Source organism: Triticum aestivum, chromosome 1B (genome assembly GCF_018294505.1).
Source record: "Triticum aestivum cultivar Chinese Spring chromosome 1B, IWGSC CS RefSeq v2.1, whole genome shotgun sequence".
In the NCBI taxonomy this organism is placed as follows: Eukaryota; Viridiplantae; Streptophyta; class Magnoliopsida; order Poales; family Poaceae; genus Triticum; species Triticum aestivum.
Genome location: NC_057795.1, coordinates 693,438,187 through 693,445,527, shown reverse-complemented (window position 1 = coordinate 693,445,527; position 7,341 = coordinate 693,438,187).

Genomic DNA, 7,341 nt, shown 5'->3' with positions numbered 1-7,341 from the left:
CCTTTGGGTATCCTATGAAGACACATTTCTCCGATTTGGGTTCGAGCTTATCAGGTCGAAGCTTTTTCACATAAGCATCGCAGCCCCAAACTTTAAGAAACGACAACTTTGGTTTCTTGCCAAACCATAGTTCATAAGGTGTCGTCTCAACGGACTTTGATGGTGCCCTATTTAACGTGAATGTGGCTGTCTCTAAAGCATAATCCCAAAATGATAGCGGTAAATCTGTAAGAGACATCATAGATCGCACCATATCAAGTAAAGTACGATTACGACGTTCGGACACACCATTACGTTGTGGTGTTCCGGGTGGCGTGAGTTGCGAAACTATTCCACATTGTTTTAAGTGTAGACCAAACTCGTAACTCAAATATTCTCCTCCACGATCAGATCGTAGAAACTTTATTTTCTTGTTACGATGATTTTTCAACTTCACTCTGAAATTCTTTGAACTTTTCAACTGTTTCAGACTTATGCTTCATTAAGTAGATATACCCATATCTGCTTAAATCATCTGTGAAGGTGAGAAAATAACGATATCCGCCACGAGCCTCAACATTCATCGGACCACATACATCTGTATGTATGATTTCTAACAAATCTGTTGCTCTCTCCATTAGTACCGGTGTTTTGGTCATCTTGCCCATGAGGCACGGTTCGCAAGTACCAAGTGATTCATAATCAAGTGGTTCCAAAAGACCATCAGTATGGAGTTTCTTCATGTGCTTTACACCAATATGACCTAAACGACAGTGCCACAAATAAGTTGCACTATCATTATCAACTCTGCATCTTTTGGCTTCAACACTATGAATATGTGTATCACTACTATCGAGATTCATCAAAAATAGACCACTCTTCAAGGGTGCATGACCATAAAAGATATTACTCATATAAATAGAACAACCATTATTCTCTGATTTAAATGAATAACCGTCTCGCATCAAACAAGATCCAGATATAATGTTCATGCTCAACGCTGGCACCAAATAACAATTATTTAGGTCTAATACTAATCCCGAAGGTAGATGTAGAGGTAGCGTGCCGACCGCGATCACATCGACTTTGGAACCATTTCCCACGCGCATCGTCACCTCGTCCTTTGCTAGTGTTCGCTTAATCCGTAGTCCCTGTTTCGAGTTGCAAATATTAGCAACAGAACCAGTATCAAATACCCAGGTGCTACTGCGAGCTCTAGTAAGATACACATCAATAACATGTATATCACATATACCTTTGTTCACCTTGCCATCCTTCTTATCCGCCAAATACTTGGGGCAGTTCCGCTTCCAGTGACCAGTCTGCTTGCAGTAGAAGCACTCAGTTTCAGGCTTAGGTCCAGACTTGGGTTTCTTCTCTTGAGCAGCAAGTTGTTTGCTGTTCTTCTTGAAGTTCCCCTTCTTCTTCCCTTTGCCCTTTTTCTTGAAACTAGTGGTCTTGTTGACCATCAACACTTGATGCTCCTTCTTGATTTCTACCTCCGCAGCCTTTAGCATTGCGAAGAGCTCGGGAATCGTCTTATCCATCCCTTGCATATTATAGTTCATCACGAAGCTCTTGTAGCTTGGTGGAAGTGATTGGAGAATTCTGTCAATGACGCTATCATCCGGAAGAGTAACTCCCAGTTGAATCAAGTGATTACAATACCCAGACATCTTGAGTATGTGCTCACTGACAGAACTATTCTCCTCCATCTTGCAGCTATAGAACTTATTGGAGACTTCATATCTCTCAATCCGGGCATTCTTCTGGAATATTAACTTCAACTCCTGGAACATCTCATATGCTCCATGACGTTCAAAACGTCGTTGAAGTCCCGGTTCTAAGCCGTAAAGCATGGCACATTGAACTATCGAGTAGTCATCAGCTTTGCTCTGCCAGACGTTCTTAACGTCGTCAGTTGCATCAGCAGCAGGCCTGGCACCCAGCGGTGCTTCCAGGACGTAATTTTTCTGTGCAGCAATGAGGATAGTCCTCAAGTTACGGACCCATTCCGCGTAGTTGCTACCATCATCTTTCAACTTAGCTTTCTCAAGGAACGCATTAAAATTCAACGGAAAAACAGCACGAGCCATCTATCTACAATCAACATAGACAAGCAAAATACTATCAGGTACTAAGTTCATGATAAATTTAGGTTCAATTAATCATATTACTTAAGAACTCCCACTTAGACAGACATCTCTCTAGTCATCTAAGTGATCACGTGACCCAAATCAACTAAACCATAACCGATCATCACGTGAGATGGAGTAGTTTCCAATGGTGAACATCTTATGTTGATCATATCTACTATATGATTCACGCTCGACCTTTCGGTCTCCGTGTTCCGAGGCCATATCTGCATATGCTAGGCTCGTCAAGTTTAACCTGAGTATTCTGCGTGTGCAAAACTGGCTTGCACCCGTTGTAGATGGACGTAGAGCTTATCACACCCGATCATCACGTGGTGTCTGGGCACGATGAACTTTGGCAACGGTGCATACTTAGGGAGAACACTTCTTGATAATTTTTAGTGAGAGATCATCTTAAAATGCTACCGTCAATCAAAGCAAGATAAGATGCATAAAGGATAAACATCACATGCAATCAATATAAGTGATATGATATGGCCATCATCATCTTGTGCTTGTGATCTCCATCTCCGAAGCACCATTATGATCACCATCGTCACCGGCGCGACACCTTGATCTCCATCGTAGCATCGTTGTCGTTTACGCCATCTATTGCTTCTACTAGTATCGCTTCCGCTTAGTGATAAAGTAAAGCAATTGCAGGGCGTTTGCATTTCATACAATAAAGCGACAACCATATGGCTCCTGCCAGTTGCCGATAACTTCGGTTACAAAACATGATCATCTCATACAATAAAATATAGCATCACGTCTTGGCCATATCACATCACAACATGCCCTGCAAAAACAAGTTAGACGTCCTCTACTTTCTTGTTGCAAGTTTTACGTGGCTGCTACGGGCTTAAGCAAGAACCAATCTCACCTACGCATCAAAACCACAACGATAGTTTGTCAAGTTAATGCTGTTTTAACCTTCACAAGGACCGGGCATAGCCACACTCGGTTCAACTAAAGTTGGAGAAACTGACACCCGCTAGTCACCTGTGTGCAAAGCATGGCGGTAAAACCAGTCTCGCGTAAGCGTCCGCGTAATGTCGGTCCGGGCCGCTTCATCCAACAATACCGCCGAACCAAAGTATGACATGCTGGTAAGCAGCATGACTTATATCGCCCACAACTCACTTGTGTTCTACTCGTGCATATAACATCAAACCATAAAACCTAGGCTCGGATGCCACTGTTGGGGAACGTAGTAATTTCAAAAAATTTCCTACGCACACGCAAGATCATGGTGATGCATAGCAACGAGAGGGGAGAGTGTTGTCTACGTACCCTCGTAGACCGAAGCGGAAGCGTTGACGCAACGTAGAGGAAGTAGTCGTATGTCTTCCTGGTCCAGCCGATCCAAGCACCGTTACTCCGGCACCTCCGAGTTCTTGACACACGTACAGCTCGATGACGCACCCCGAACTTCGATCCAGCAGAGGTACAAGGAGGAGTTCCGTCAGCACGACGGCGTGGTGACGATCTTGATGTTCAACTGTCGCAGGGCTTCGCCTAAGCACCGCTACAATATGACCGAGGTGTAATATCGTGGAGGGGGGCACCACACACGGCTAAGGAACGATCACGATGATCAACTTGTGTGTCTATGGGGTGCCCCCCGCCCCTGTATATAAAGAAGGGAGGGAGGAGGGGGCCGGCCTAAGGGGGAGGCGCGCCCTAGGAGGGGGAAACCTACTCCAAGTAGGTTTCCCCCTTCTTTTCCTAATCCAAGAAGGAGGGGGAAGGAAGGAGTAGGAGAGGGGGAAGGCAAGGGGGGCGCCGCCCCCCCCCCTTCCTTGTCCTATTCGGACTCAAGGGGAGGGGGCGCGCCACTTGCCCTGGCCGGCCCCTCTCTTTCTCCAATAGGGCCCATCAAGGCCCATTACTTCCCGGGGGGGTTCCGGTAACCCTCCGGTACTCCGGTTTTTCTCCGAAAACTCCCGGAACCCTTCCGGTGTCCGAATATAGTCATCCAATATATCAATCTTTATGTCTCGACCATTTCGAGACTCCTCGTCATGTCCGTGATCATATCCGGGACTCCGAACAACCTTCGGTACATCAAAATACATAAACTCATAATGAAACTGTCATCGAAACCTTAAGCATGCGGACCCTACGGTTCGAGAACAATGTAGACATGACCGAGACACGTCTCCGGTCAATAACCAATAGCGGGACCTGGATGCCCATATTGGTTCCTACATATTCTACGAAGATCTTTATCGGTCAGACCGCATAACAACATACGTTGTTCCCTTTGTCATCGGTATGTTACTTGCCCGAGATTCGATCGTCGGTATCCAATACCTAGTTCAATCTCGTTACCGGCAAGTCTCTTTACTCGTTCCGTAATACATCATCTCGCAACTAACTCATTAGTTGCAATGCTTGCAAGGCTTTAAGTGATGTGCATTACCGAGAGGGCCCAGAGATACCTCTCCAACATTCGGAGTGACAAATCCTAATCTCGAAATACGCCAACTCAACAAGTACCTTTGGATACACCTGTAGAGCACCTTTATAATCACCTAGTTACGTTGTGACGTTTGGTAGAACACAAAGTGTTCCTCCGGTAAACGGGAGTTGCATAATCTCATAGTCGTAGGAACATGTATAAGTCATGAAGGAAGCAATAGCAACATACTAAATGATCGGGTGCTAAGCTAACGGAATGGGTCATGTCAATCAGATCATTCAACTAATGATGTGATCTCTTTAATCAAATAACAACTCCTTGTTCATGGTTAGGAAACATAACCATCTTTGATTAACAAGCTAGTCAAGTAGAGGCATACTAGTGACACTCTGTTTGTCTATATATTCACACATGTATTATGTTTCCGGTTAATACAATTCTAGCATGAATAATAAACATTTATCATGATATAAGGAAATAAATAATAACTTTATTATTGCCTCTAGGGCATATTTCCTTCAGTTCCCTTTGTCATCGGTATGTTACTTGCCCGAGATTCGATCGTCGGTATCATCATACCTAGTTCAATCTCGTTACCGGCAAGTCTCTTTACTCGTTCCATAATGCATCATCCCGCAACTAACTCATTAGTCACATTGCTTGCAAGGCTTATAGTGATACGCATTACCGAGAGGGCCCAGAGATACCTCTCCGACAATTGGAGTGACAAATCCTAATCTCGAAATATGCCAACTCAACCAGTACCTTCGGAGACACCTGTAGAGCACCTTTATAATCAACCAGTACCTTCGGAGTCATAGGAACATGTATAAGTCATGAAGAAAGCAATAGCAACATACTAAACGATCAAGTGCTAAGCTAACGAAATGGGTCAAGTCATCACATCAATGATGTGATCCCATTAATCAAATGACAACTCATGTCTATGGTTAGGAAACTTAACCATCTTTGATTAACGAGCTAGTTAAGTAGAGGCATACTAGTGACACTATGTTTGTTTATGTATTCACACATGTATTTTGTTTCCGGTTAATACATTTCTAGCATAAATAATAAACATTTATCATGAAATAAGGAAATAAATAATAACTTTATCATTGCCTCTAGGGCATATTTCCTTCAATAATCATGTGGCAGTCATGAGACTTTAGGTTCTGTAACTTTTTCTCTGACATATCTATTATTCCCTTTATATTCGATGAGAAGCCAGACGGTACCTTCATACTGAGCAGGCATTCAAAGAAGATTTCCTTCTCTTCTTTGGTAAGAGCGTAGCTAGCATGACCCTGATGTATGCCGTCTTTTCTGTGCATACATTGCTGGTCCTCCCATGCCTCTGGTGTATCTTTTGTCTTCCCATACACACCCAAGAAGCCAAGCAGGGTCATGCAAAGATTCTTCGTCACATGCATCACGTCGATTGCGGAGCAGACCTCTAGGTCTTTCCAATAGGGCATGTCTCAAAATATAGATTTCTTCTTCCACATGGGTGCGCGTCCGTAAGCATCCTTCGGAATAGGTTGTCCGCCAGGACCCTTTCCAAAGATTACCTTAAATCCTTGACCATATCATGTACATCAGCACCAGTATGGTGGCGAGGCTTCGTCCGGTGATCCGCCTCACCTTTGAAATGCTTGCCTTTCTTTCTTACGGATGCCTACTCGGAAGAAATCGACGATGTCCCAGGTACACATTCTTCCTACAACTATCCAAATATATACTGTCAGTATCATCCAAACAGTGCGTGCATCCGCGGTATCCCTTGTTTATCTGTCCTAAAAGGTTACTGAGAGCAGGCCAATCATTGATTATCACGAACAGCAACACCTTTAGGTCAAATTCTTCATGTTTGTGCTCATCCCATGCACGTACACCTTTTTCGTTCCACAGCTGTAATAGTTCTTAAACTAATGGCCTTAGGTACACATCAATGTCGTTGCCGGGTTGCTTAGGGCCTTGGATGAGCACTGACATCATAATGAACTTCCGCTTCATGCACAACCAAGGAGGAAGGTTATACAAACATAGAGTCACAGGCCAGGTGCTATGGTTGCTGCTCTGCTCCCCAAAAGGATTAATGCCATCTGCGCTTAGACCAAACCATACGTTCCTTGGGTCACCTGCAAACTCCTCCCTGTACTTTCTCTCGATTTTTCTCCACTGCGAACCGTCAGTGGGTACTCTCAACTTCCCTTCTTTCTTACGGTCTTCTTCGTGCCATCGCATTGCCTTGGCATGCTCTTTGTTTTGGAACAAACGTTTCAACCGTGGTATTATAGGAGCATACCACATCACCTTGGCAGGAATCTTCTTCCTGGGATGCTTGCCCTTGACATCACCAGGGTCATCGCGGCTGATCTTATAGTGCAATGCACCGCATACCGGGCACGCGTTCAAATCCTCGTACTCACCGCGGTAGAGGATGCAGTCATTAGGGCATGCATGTATCTTCTGCACCTCTAACCCTAGAGGGCATACAACCTTCTTTGCTTCATACGTACTCTCGGGCAATTCGTTGTCCTTTGAAGCATATTCTTTATCATTACCAGTAACTTTCCAAATCCCTTGTCAGATACACCATTCTCTGCCTTCCATTGCAGCAATTCCAGTGTGGTGCCCAGCTTTTTCTTGTCAGCTTCGCAATTCGAGTACAATAATTTCTTGTGATCCTCTAACATGCGCTACAACTTTTTCTTCTCCTTTTCACTTGCGCAGTTTCTCTTTGCATCGGCAATGGCCTGATATAGATCATCAGCAGGCTCATCTGATGCCTTCTCTTCA